We start from the raw sequence: 14,144 nt of genomic DNA, 5'->3' as shown, positions 1-14,144 counted from the left end.
ATCCTAAATTCGCCACTGTGTGATTGTGTGCACTGACGTGCAACGTCCGACGTGTTCACCAGTGTTGCCGGTGTGGTCACCATCATCATAGAGGCGCATAGCAGGTGTTAGGCAGAATGTACGAACCAAACGTAAGTTTTACTCCGTTACATTTTGGGGATCGGCTAGAACCACTAAGTTTACTCCGCCGTTTTACATTTCTATTTTTAGGGAATCGGCTAGAGTTAGCCTTAGATGATAGACAAGCTGGCTCCCGGTCCACCTAAAAACCGATACTAGCTAAATCATTCGAGAGCTCAAAAAAGCTTCACAGATAAACCCAGGTGCCATTGGTCTGTGATTCAGGAGACACGAATAAGAACACCAATTGCTTGGGCAAGCCGGTTGAGCTGGCCCGGCAATTTTTTCTTCGATAATCATGTTGCACAGTTGTACTGCAAGCACAAGGTCGAAAATCATGATTTTGACCTTGTCAGAATTTTTTAGGATAGAATGAACTCCCTCAGATTTTACTTCACGATCTGATCCTTTTCAGGAAAGCCACAAGCTGTGGCGTTTCAGCTGAACATAGAAACGCCAAACCCTCGCATGTTGTTGGCTTGGCCCACCTTCATTCCTCGCTGGCATCGCCTGCCGATGTGGCAGTCTGAAATGCCAAACTCTGCTACGTTCTTATGCAATTTTGGAGTGTTATTTTCCAAATCGATGCTCCAAAAGTGTTGTTTTCAAAAGCATTTTGGAGTGATAATTTTTGTCATGACTTCTACAAATTTCATTTCACTATGAAATTTTGCAAGCCGTGAAAACATTTGTGGGAGTCCAGCAAAAAAAATATCAGATTTTTTATTTTATTTTATGGTTCATTGCGAGCTCAGATGAGCTCGCTAGTAGAATATGACTTTCGAGATTTACTCCCTTGGCTTTAGCTAGTTACCTTATCCTTGTGATGGAAATCCTTTTGTTCTAAGTAGATCAACCTCCGTCGCATTGTTGCCGCGGGAGAAGAAAAGAAAAATAGCCTGCTGCTCACTCACGAGTTCACGGTAAGTTAACCCCAGCCAGCAAAGTAGTAGTACCTCCGTCCTGGTCCTGACCTGGCCTAGCCGAGACGTGCCAATCTCCCGCGCGGCGTCACGTCGCGAGAAAGCGAAAACCCCACGCGGCACATCTGCCTCCGGCTCGTGCGTTTCGAGTTCGCAGAGCCAAAAGCGGCCGCGCGCATGGCCGAGGCATATGCATGCTCTGCCGTACAGCGGACCGAAATGTGCGTGGCGGCGAGGGCAAAGGCCCGCTTGACCGCATCCTCAGGACGACGCACCGTAATTTTCTTGGCTCCGTGCGACTAGTACTGGACTGCCTTGTACCATGATGCCCTGCAGGCAGATTCGCGTCTTGGTTTCACATGCGTGGGAGTTTGCCGTGAAAAAGCATACTCATGTCTCCGTGAAGTCGCGACCACGCAAGAAACCCTCGCGTGCCGGGCAACTGAGTGCTTGCCATTTCGTCGCGACCACAGCTAGAAAGCAGTACGTTTGTACGTAGCGGCATAATAATATGGCACGCACGTACGTTCGTACGGACGGACGCGCGCACCCTGCGTATATGCACCCTTTTGGTCAAGGAAGGAAAAATGCACGCGGTGCCGTGGCTGCACTGCACGGCGGGACACCTGTGCAGTGTCCGGAGGCCAACAACAACAACGGAGGTAGGCCTCGTGTTGGCGATCCAAGGGCTGACAAATGTTGGTGGTGGTGCGTGCCACCGTGCAAACCTTGTCTGCCTCCCCTTTCGTGCCGGCAGTAGGTATGGAGGCAGATGCGATCTGTTTCACACTGGCGAGGGTTGACCAGCACCTTCAATGTATATAGGCGCGGCTGCGTGGAGAGTCATAGGTTGGATCCACGTTTGAGTCGGTGATAGCTCACGAACCGAATCCACGTCCGAGTTGATGATAGCTCCCGATCCGAACCCACATCCGAGTAGGTGAAAACCCATAATCCGACGTCTTAGATCGTGACTCTCCGTTACTAACCGGCAAAAATAAACGCATAGGTGTGTGAGCTCGGCTCAGCTCATTCCCGCGCGAGGCGGCAAAGGAGGAGCGCGCCGGAACCACTTCTCTTCTCAAGCTTCATTAGCATGTGAGAAAGAATCCCTCTTTCAACTACTCTCTAACTAGCGGTATGAGACTAAACTTTCCATCACACCCAATGCCCTTAAAGATTTTCTGAAATTGTTAGATGTGCCCTAAGTCCACCCTCATATTTGAACGACCCCAAACAAATTATTTTAGAATAGCCCTCGATGTGATTCAGAAGAAGCACATAAAATGAAGTACTGTAAATGATTTCAGGCAACATCTCATTGAGCTAGCGCATCAAACATCTGTCTTTCCCTCTACTTTTTTGACTAGTTTATATGATTATATTATCGAAAAAGGGTTTCCCCCGCTTTGTATTACAAAGCAACAACATCGATACAACCAACGATAGGTGCTGGGGCGGAAGCAGCACAGGCACGCCTAAAAGAAAAGAAAGAGAAAATACAAAAAGAAGAAAATGCCGACAACGGCGGATCAACGAAAACGAAGATGACTCGCAACCGCTGCGCCCCCCGGAGAATTCCACCACGCTCCTAGCACCACGAAATGCCGCATACCAAGCAACACCTTCAAGAAGGAACGCGACGACAACGACGCTGCTACCGGACATGGCCTAGGGTTTCCCCCGGTACGCGAAGGGCCGTGGGAGGGAAGGGGGATATCCGACGCCCTTCAGGAAGGCACGGCGGCGCCCATGGGCGTCACCGCGTCGGTGCCAAACAAGCCGACAAGGAATTCTCCCAACCTCCAACCAACCACGACCCCAGACGATCCACCGCGCTCCACCATACTTGCCGTCCGCCAATATGCGCCACCATGGACTCGCAGTCACCAACGCCGTCTCACCGTGACAAGCGAAGCGAGACCGGCGGGATCGAGAGGAACCAACCGGAAAGGAGGAGCAGCAGGGTCAGCGGCCACGTGGGAGGGGACAACCTCCACCACCCTCGGCGGTGACCGACCGGACGTAGCTCAGGAGCAAACCAGGCACCCCTGCCCGGCCGAGCCCGAAGCGGGCTCGTGAAGCTCCCGTCGCTGCGCTGCAGTACACGCGCCACCGTCTCCGCCACCCCCAGCCCAAGCCACACCTCCGTCCGCCGGAGATGACGCCGAAAAGCACACGCCAGGCCCACCCAGACCCAGATGGGGCCCAAAAGGGCCCAGATCTGGGCCGGAAGGGCTCCGCCGCCAGCCATCGCGCCGCCCCGCAGCCAAGCAGCCACGCCACCACCACCTCGCCACCCGGAGCTGCGCCGCCTGTGAAGACGAGCTGCCACCGGATCCGACGCCGGCCTGGGTGCACCGCCGCCGGCGCCATCGCCCGAGCCACAGCGCCGCGCGGGGAGGAAAAGAACGGGGCCGCCGCCGCCGGCATCACGCGAGCCAGGCCCGGAGGCCTACGCCGGCGGCGGCGGGAGGGGATTAGAGGAGGGGGGCCACTGGGAGGGGGAGGGAAGGAGAGCCCCCGGTCGCCTCGCTCGGGGAGGCGATGCGGGGGGTACGGGGGAGGAGGGGAGGGGGGGGGGAGCCGGGGCGCGCCCGCCGGCGGCCGGGGGCGGCGGGAGCGGGGGAGGGCGGCGGCGGCGGCGGGGGGAAACCCTAACGGGAGCCGGGATGCTTTAGTTACAAGAAGATATTATATTTGCCCGTGTTTGACGTAGTTTCTCCGTTACATAGCTCGACCGACGACCACCTCGACACTGCACGCGTCAGGAGACATGGCAGTTCGTCTACTGTGGTTCGCGCACTAGAGAAGTGGTTGGATAAGTAAGATGGCTTTGGAGTTGCGGGAGTTCCTTGGGGTGAACAAACGATAGCAACGATCTCGTCTAACATCATCAACCATTGAGCCGCATACAGGGTCTAGTTGACCACGCATCGTCGTGCATGTGTAATCTGCTGCCCAGCTACCCCATCAACCACGTGGAGCAAGTGAGTGGCCAGCTGACCAAGGGAAGAACTTCGTCAAAGAGGCAGTGTCATTGGTACTGTTAGACCGTCATGGAAATTGCACGACAGTTGATCACCCAAGATGACAGGTCAACAGTGTACCTCAAATAGCGAGTGGATTCCGCTTTTTACCGGGTAGTTGTACATTTGTGACATATATTACCCCATTTACTGGAACTTCGGCCGAAATATCAGATTTTGAAGATTTTTAACACGGTTTTACCCAAGTTTTGCATTTTCTTGTTTTCGGCTTTTTGCTAGAGAGGATTGGCATGTTGCATCAATGATTCGTAAAAGAAACTGTAAAGATAGGAGGGCATCATTGATGATCGTGTCCAGATTTCTCTTGTCCATCAGTTCCATTCCTCCTCGTCGTTCGCATATTTTTGGACCCCAGGCGTCACCTCACACCTTGCCTGATGCACACGCAATAGAAAACAAGGGTTCAAAGCTTTCAAAAGGGGTATTCTAGACGAATTCCCACTCAATCGGGTAATTAGTATCCCAAATGTACAATTATGAGGTAAAAAGTGAAATTCACTCTCAAATAGCTATCATCTTCACAAAGTTCCTTTCGTTCTCGAGGGTACGTTAACATTTTCTTCCATGGGTATGAACCTATCATAGAGGCCCAAAACGTATCTCTCTCTCAATCTTGCCCACCATGTGTATGGGAACTACTTGGTGTCTGTGAGAGAGCTGTAGGCGGAAGTTGCTGGAATTTTATCTATTTATGGGCCAGCCCAATAACAATTTCAGAAATTCTTAATAAATTCTAGAGGCCCACTTAGCCCATTCGTGCAAGGCAAGGGACACTACTAAAGTTTAGTCCCACATTGCTAGTTTAGAGGGAGTTGTACCTCTTTATAAGGAAGGTTCTTTCCCCACATGTATGAGCATGAGAATAAGAGGGACATCCACGCGCGCTCCTCCTCCGCCGCCCGCCGCCGCGCCGCGCGCGCGTTCAAGTTCATATATGCAGACACTGTTTACCTTCTCTCTGTCAGATTGCATGACTTGCTTTATATTTGCTATATTAGTCATGCTTTATCTAGTATTTTCGTTAGCAAAATTATTTGGTAAATTGCTCATATTTTCAACAGAAGTACCCCAGATTAGCTCAACAAATTTCACCAAAAAAGAACTTATTATTACTACCTCCATATTAAAATATAGGACGTTTTTGTATGCGAAAACTAGCCTAACATCATATATTTTGATACGAGTACAACAGGGCCCAATATATCTCTATCTACCACACTACCAGTGGGGCTGCATGGAGAGCGCGCACGTATCCGGTGACACACCACATGCAGAAAATGATTGATCGGATAAGCGACAATACACACGTACATATGTACATCGACATCCATGTTGGACGCATTATTTGGTTGGTCCGTCGTTGTATTATTTCACATGCATGGCGATGGAGCTCCATCAACATTTAGCTAGACTTCCTATAGAATATTCTTATGCTCTCTGTTGTGGTGTGTGTAAGCTGTTTGGAAGCACCTTGTATCTGCCGTTTTCAGTTTTCTTTGTTTTCTTTCCTGTTATTTGGGTCGTTGTAAGTCCTGGCCGGTTGATGGCTTTGTTAATTCAAAGCCGGGCTCTTCTTAGGCCTTCGTTCCAAAAATGGTACTCCCAAAATCTTACCTGTAGCGGGAGGGGTAAAGCACTGTTTCGGTGCGGGCTGCGCGAGGGGTACCAAATCGTATATCTGCTGTGTGTACTAGCATCTATCCAAACGTACATTGACTGTCAGATTCCTGGCAGGTGTTAACGCCGTATTGATCCTGTTTTGCTTTTTGAACTCATCGATTATTGATCCTTGACAAGGAACCGGAACATTTGCATGTGTAGAGGACCCAAGTCGTTACATTCGGTTGCGAACAAAGAACAAGGATGCAGCGCCAGCTAACTGAATGTTGCATCCATGTGACGAGGTCTATCGCATGAATTTAGTATGCGAGTAGGTGTTGATTACACAATCAAGAGGCCGTCGGAGTTCATTCGTGGTGTAGTCTAGAAGTACGGAAAGGAAAATGAACTAAGTATAGCTTAAGTAGTTAGGTTCCTTGTGATGAAATCAGACCATTAGGGTTTAGTCTTAGAATTGATACTGATGCCTACTTATGTTTTACTAATTTTGTTTCCGGTTTTTCGATGATGTGTTTTCAGTGGAAGAAGACATTTCCCTCAACTGCAAGGTGCGAAAAATATATATGAAAAAGGAACGTACCGCACATTTGATCACCAACACGCATGTTTCAACATCAAACATATATTTTTCCTACGAATCAACCTTTGGTTGAATGGTTAGGTGGATAGTGGTATCCTCAGCCCACCAGGGTTAAAGTCCTGGTGCTTATTCCTGGATTTATTTCAGAATTTTCGGCGATGCACGGTCTGTTGAAGGAGACGTTTCCATCAACTGCAAGGCGTCTTTGATGACTTCGTAAATCTTAAAATGATATGCCGCCTCAGTCTTTTGAAGGTGCTAATAGAAAATTAATCATGTCATTAATGCTGGCCGTTTCGGCTAACCCATGCAAAGGAAAAATCCCACGTCGCACGGCCCACCAGTAGAATTCGCTCGTCTAATCAGCGCCTGGCTACCGTGCATGCTTTGGCTCTTTCCTTCTCCCACCAAAGCGCCATGCATGCTGTTTGCTTTCACACAGGAGATTACTAGAAAGTGGGACTGGTGGGAGATTAGGAGAAGGAGCGTGTCCTGGTAGAACGAACGGAAAAAACGAGACGGTTTAGGTAAACGAGGAGCATTGAATTGAATTACGTCTAACACTTTTGGAATTTTAGGATTCTCTTAGGCGCCCTATGCACCTTGACGGAGGGAGTACTTACCATCAGCAAGGGAAGAAAACCCGCGGTCTACTCTTTCTGGAGTACTATTTACAAACCGGCAACCACGTACTAGTACTTATCCGAACGAGAGCATGCATCCAACACCCAAATCCTACGGATATCCATGCCCGGGCTCTCATATGCATCTTAGCCGTACCGGTGCACGATCCGGTCCAGGACCAGGTGCCGCATGTGGCGCTGCCTTCCTTCCCATGGCACCGGGCACCGCATGTGGGCATGTGGCACGGAATTGGCCTCCCGCTTGGCCGTTTGTGCGGCCTGCGTACAAAAACATCGCTTCCATTCGCCCCCTGCAGGGAATGCCGGAATGGAACGCACAGCAGCGGCTCTCCAGTTCACCCAGCGCGGGACCAAACTAGTAGTCCCTGTCCTGAAAATTTGCATCGCTCTCACATGTCCCGCTAGTGTGCAAGGTGCAAGATGGGCCAGTGCTGGGAAGTAAAAACTGTTCAGGAATAGGTGCGAGGATCAGTACAAATTGAATTGCATGTATAGGAAGGGATCCACATCCACCAGGTTTGTTCAACGGGGACGTGGATCTTGGCATCTAGGTCTTCTAGCATGCCTGTGTGATCCCTCCGCCTCTGAAGAGCAGCTCCAGCAGAGTCGCTATAATTTGGACCGACAAAAGTGCTATTCAGGCAAACGTTAAAAAAACATGAAGGCTGAAGTGGCCTTTGGAAATTCTAGTAAATTTAGGATCGCCAAAAATGAACGACCATAAATACCCACCAAGAAGGATCATCAAGGAGTGGTGGATCAACATGTTCGAAATGCATATACCTCATCGAAAAGTAATGGCCTCCCTCACAATGCCCGCTTGTTGGATCATTTAGAATGAGAGAAATGCTAGTGTCTTTCGTCACAAGTGCGCGCCGCCGACCATTCTTCTGACAGCATTCGATGGTAGCTCCTGGTCTACCTAAATCATCCGAAAGTTCTTCAAAAGCTACATATAAACCCAGTTGATTGGTCTGTGATTTAGGAGACACGAATAAGAACAGCAGTTGCTTGGGCAAGCCGGCTGAGCTGAGCTGGCCCGGCAGCCTCTTTTTCACTAATCATGTTGCAGTCTTGCACTGCAACTGCAAGCGCAAAACCATGGATGTTGCAGGCGGCCGCCGGCCGGAGGACACTGGATCATGCCACTGTGTCTAGTACTGATCCTCGCAACGTCGCCATGATTAATCATCGCACGAGATCACATGGACGGCAGCGCCAATGATGCGTGCTGCCCGTGCATGCCATGGCATGCATGCACCCTCGCTGTCCGCCGCATGTGCTTGCTCGCTTTCCGGTTTCTCGTGATCCAACCGGGAGCATGAGGGTACGGAACGCCGTCAATGGGGAGGGCGACACCTGCCCAATGGGACTACTGATCTAGGAGACGACCCTTAATAATTGCTACATATGCTGTCCTATTTTTATCTAAGCAGAAGGGTTCTCTTAATTTTTTTAGGATAGTCCTCTATTGAAATACTTCTTCCGTCTCACAATATAAGAGCGTTTTGACACTAAACAGAGGGAGTATTATATAACATAAAAAAGATGATAGACGATAGCACATTTACCATTTTTTTTGTATGGAAATAGCAATAGCAAAAAAGAAAACAGAAAAAAGGGACGCGATAGCCAAGTGAATCAAGGGATTTTCTAAGAAGAGATTATAAAAGTTGTAAACTTACAAAATAGTCGACTTTCATTTTATTAGATAATCGACAACAGAGAATTTTGAGCACTATCCTAAATTCAGACAAATTGCGTAGATGGACCATTGAGCAACTAAAAAAACTCGGATTGAACTTAGAGCATTTCTAGCGGACCCCCAAAATTTAATCCCGTATTCTTGAAAAAGCTATTTTTTTGGGGATTAAACTTTTCATCATCTACCACTCACCCACCAAAAACTTAATCCCCAAAAATTCTCTTCTGCCAATTCAACCAAACGTTTAAAAAAGTTATCACACCATAATTCAAAACTTGAGAATTCAAGTACACACAATTCAAACACATATCATATTTATTGTTTTCAGACTTAACCATGAAAATTCAAACACAACATATGGTCCAAATGAACTAAGAATTCAAATAAACATGCTAAAATGACAAGAATCAAGTTCTATGAAGTTGTCAATGGTGCTCAAAAAGATCTTCTTCAAGTTGATTGTGAGCTTGTCGGTTTGACAAATACCTTGTGGGCGGACGGGGCAGGGCGTGAGCGGACGACAATGAAGCTCTGGCTAGGGCCGAACGACAGGTAAATGGCACTATTGATGCTGCCTAGCAGACCGCAATGGAGGTTCCCGAGCGTGGAGGTGATGAACGCAGACGGGGCAGCAAGGGGGCGGTGGCCTTTACGGTCGACTGGCTAGGGCTTGGAGGTGAGCCTCCTACGCCATCTTAAGGTCGAGCGGTTTGCTCCCTGATGAAAACAGACCTCGACGGCGACGAGAAGGAGCTATATGGCGGCAGTGAAACACCGATTGCGCGAGAGGGTGGCGGGGATGTGGGGTAACGGTGTGGTATGGTTTCGGGGGGGGGGGGGGGGGGTGTTGATTTTGCTTCATGTCTCGACTGCCGGAATAGCTATACAGATATACTCCCTCTCGACATCAACTATTCACTTATTGTGGGACTGATGGAGTACTAAATAGCTGCTGTACTACGACGCTAATAATCTATGAATGATGGAGAACTAATCAAGAGGTTTGGTGCGTGCGTGCATGCCTCTTTTGGAGTATATATGCATATGTGCGGCTCGAAAGTTGATGTCCTTTTCGCCTAATTATATACTCCTACTACTAGTAAACAAACTTAGGAATTAGGTCAAGCCTCCAAAAGGCCTCATTTTAGTTATCATTTACCAAAAGCTATAGCTCCACTCGATTCATGTGTCGACATGATTAACCGAGGCTAGCTTTGTGGTCGTGGCAAAACGCTTGTTCGTTGATGCTGCGTGATGAAAAGGCTCACACACCAAACAATTATTCTCCTCTCGCGACAAAGAAATCTACGATGACATAATCTAAGAATAAAAATCAAATAAAATAAAACCAACGATGACATCCATCGGTCACGCATCCATGCACGAAAGCCATGCGCCACCTTCCTCTCTGTCTCTCTTCCCCCTGAAAGCATCGACAGGTGGAAGCTGCAACGCAACGCTGCGATCTGGCCGGTGGCCGCTACGCCCGACATCTCAGGATTACCTGAACCTGTCAACACACCGGGGTGGATACATCTGTGCAAGAGCCTTCTCCTTCCTTCGTATCGCTTTACGCAACCTGCAACTCGTCGACGTCGACCAGATTTGTGCTACCCTCATCAGCAGCAGCAGTGAACTTCTCTTCTTTGTACAGACTGGTAATAAAAATGCATCAAGAACATTGACTCCAATAATTGTTATTTTCAGCGGCTATGGGGTTTTATTCCCGGGTACATGGACTTCTTCCTTGTAGAGAACCAAATCTGGATCGGTTTGATTAGAAAATGGTGAAATGGACATTGACAAATACTCATTGCGCGGCAGGATCATGACCCAGATCGGGTCTTCGGCTCTGTCGCTCTTCTCTTTGTAGTTTGGTAAACATATAGCTGGTGTGTCCGTCCCAGCACCAACTTGACATTTCCAGCATTTTTAGGCTGTTATTAGCCCCAGATACTCAGACTTCTGCTGCTTCGTCGACAACCAGATCAGGATCTTTCGATTAAAAAAAAATGGGTCATTGACAAATATACCCGCTGTGCGGTAGTAACATTGACCATATGAAACTTCTAGTGTCGGCCGACTAATTCGGGTGATTAGCGTGTGATAGGTAAGCAATTGCTATCCAGTTCCAATCATAAGTGTGCCGCGTGCGTGTGATGCCGCTTGAGTGCTGTTTATTATGTCCTCTCGATTTTTCTGCCTCTTGTCACGTACCACGATCTTGGATCCATTATATTTGGCCTTATGCATCTTTCAAACCCCTAAAAAAATCTGATTTGTTTCGAAGACCATTAGACTAAGATGCCGACCATGCATTTTCCATCCCATGCATTATTCCGCTTTCTTTTACTTGGCACACCATGCACTAGTAACTTCTCAGCCTTCATTCATAGCCAATGAATCTTAACTCTGAAAAAAAAATTCAGTCCACTTTACGGTTGTTGAACTTTGATCTGACAAACTTTTTTGTGTGTGATTTGACGTTGAAAACTAGTCACAAAGCCGTCTAGTTAGCCAAACATTACGCGATCATTATCATAATCTGCCATACATGTAAACTCCGAAAAGCTTGGTTAAACTTTTAGTTAATTTATGTCATTTTGATTTATTATGCATTATTGTATTTTAATTCAAATGTGGTCTATTATTTTAGTCATAACATAACTACCAGTGGTGATGCTAGATATGTGTACGTCACTAGTGTTATTGCTTTCGGTGTCGACGAATATGCCGCTTTGTCAGAGGTATTGATTACCACTGATGATACACGGCATGTATGATCAGCTATCTCAAGTTGAGTTGATGGATATTTGAATGATGTAGGAGAATAATTGATGGGGTAGAGATAAAAATTTTTACGACCGACGAGCTTGACTTCAAGCTCGTCAAGCTCATCACTGTTAACCGTTTACCAGTGACGGACGACCTACTCGAGAATGAAGTGGAAGACACACGCCACTGGTAGACTATATCCTGCATTAGTGTGTTGCTATCTTATGATGCTTGATCTGGACACAACGTCGAACCCACTATCGTAGTCGTGTTGCTACAAGAACGATAACTGTAGATGGTAATTGGAAACACCATAGCCGAATCAAAACCGCCGCTCCATATATTTGATTCATGATTACTCATATCTCATGTTTTTTTCTTCTGCCGACTGTCCTGCAAATGTTTAATTGCCAATCTACTACGGAGCAAAATTTCTTCCTTCACGTGGCTCTCTTCTACGATGATTACCACCTCATGGCTCCACGATCTCACTACCTTTTGTAATTAACCATTGTGCTTGAAGGTTGTTCCTTCTTTTAAGGGTTGATAACCCCTAGGCTTTGCGTTGATTGATGCATATAACCATAACAAATCCATTCATGAAATAATATTTTCGTTTACTTCAACTGGTTGGGGGAGTGGATGTACAAACCCAACACCTGAGTTCAAATCCTCACAGAGACGAATTTAGGTTCCTATTTATTCTTGAGGACCAGCCTTTTCTAGTACTCATGTGGTTTATCTAGAGGACCAGACTTGGTTATTAACCTAGATAGAAAATAGTGGTACTCATGCTTAATGGCTGTATGCATCCTTAGTTGGTGCAGAGGCCGGGGAAGTGAAATTCTCCCCCATTTTATCATTTTCATGAAACATGATTTGGCAAAGGCCAGAAACATGAAGCTTGTGTTATGCCTATTCGAACAGTTGTTGGGATTGAGGATTAATTCTAACAAAAGCGAATTGTTCTGTTTTGGGAGAGCCAAAGATGAACAAGATGCCTATAAACAACTGTTCAGATGTGAACTGGGTAACCTACTGTTTAGTTATCTGGGCATACAAATTCACCATCGCAAACTTTCTAACATGGAGTGGAATTGTATTGAAGTTCGATTTGAAAAGAAACTAAGCTGCTGGAAGGACAAGCTTATGTCATACGAAGGTCGGCTAATACTAACAAACCCAGTTCTCACAAGTATACCGATGTTCCTCCTGTTCTTCTTTGAGGTACATGTCGAGGTACGGAAAAGACTGGACTTCTATCGATCACGATTGTTTTGGTAGAGTGACGAAATAAAGAGGAAGTACATGCTTACTAAATGGGACATCATTTGTAGGCCGAAGGACCAGGGTGGTCTTGGGATTTAGAATTTAGAGGTAAAGAACAGATGTCTGCTAAGTAAATGGTTGTACAGGCTTTCTGTAGAGACCGAAGGCACGTGGGTTATTTTTTTACGTAATAAGTACTTACAAGCTAAGACCTTGGCCCAGGTTACCATCAGACCCAATGATTCACTATTTTGGAAGGGCTTGATGAGAATGAAAGCAGCTTTCTTCCATAGAACTAAATTCACCATTGGAAACGGTAATTCGACAAGATTCTGGGAGGATACGTGGTTAGGGAGACGCCATTGGCCACACAATATCCACCTCTTTATAACATTGTACAACGTAAGGAGGCTTATGTTGCTACAGTGTTACAATCCGATTAACCCTCTAAATAGTCAATTCCGGAGATCTTTGATAGGTAACCGATGGGAAGTATGGATACACCTCGTCAGAAGGTTGATGGATGTGAACCTCTACGAGCGGCAGTTTTTCAGTGAAATCTATGTATTTGGACCTAACTGATTCTGGTCCCATTCCGAAATCGCTATATATTTAGAAGATCAAGGTCCTGTTAGGAATCAAATTCTTCATGTGGTTTGTTTACAAGGAGGTGGTTCTAACTAAGGATAACTTGGCAAAACGTAATTGGGAGGGTAGTTAAAGATGTAGCTTTTGTGATCATATCAAACACCTCTTTCTCGATTGTCCACTAGCCAAACTTTTATGGCGCTCGGTTCATATAGCCTTTAATATCACTCCTCCTAATAGTATTCACACATTATTTGTGACGTGGCAAAATGGAGTAGAGACAAATAGTGCGAGACATATTCGGATAGGAGTATGTGCATGCCTTTGGGCTATATGGAGCTGTAGAAATGATATGATTTTTAACAGACAAACTCATATAAATTTTTCGGAGGTTATCTACATGGCCGCTGCTTGAATCCGTATGTGATTGTTACTCAATCCTGTGGAAGCCAGGGAGTCTTTGGTTACTGGGTCTGCCCGACGGGAGATGGTAGCTCGGGATATATCTACAACCAGTTTGGATGGCGCTCCTGTAATATGATAGGTATCTAGTCATGTAGTTCTATTTTCGCCGGTTGTGGCATTTTTGTTGTTGTTTTGCTCTGTGTGAGCTTGTTCTGGATCACATACTCTTCGAAGACTTGACTTAATATAGGGTCACTTTGATGCAGAGGTCGGGGGTAATCCTCCTTTTCTAAAAAAACACTTCATTCGCCAAGGAAACATACATGGGGTTGATCTTTTGAGTTAGTTCTTGTAGTATATGCACTGGCTTCACTATTTCGTATATCGGAAACGGTCTCAAGTTTAAAAAACGGTGTGTGCGTTAGATATCTAGGCTCTTGTTGTGTTAAACGGCACATGAGACTT

The sequence above is a fragment of the Aegilops tauschii genome, chromosome 7, assembly GCF_002575655.3.
Source record: "Aegilops tauschii subsp. strangulata cultivar AL8/78 chromosome 7, Aet v6.0, whole genome shotgun sequence".
NCBI lineage: Eukaryota > Viridiplantae > Streptophyta > Magnoliopsida > Poales > Poaceae > Aegilops > Aegilops tauschii.
Note: the sequence above shows the minus strand (reverse complement) of the source record.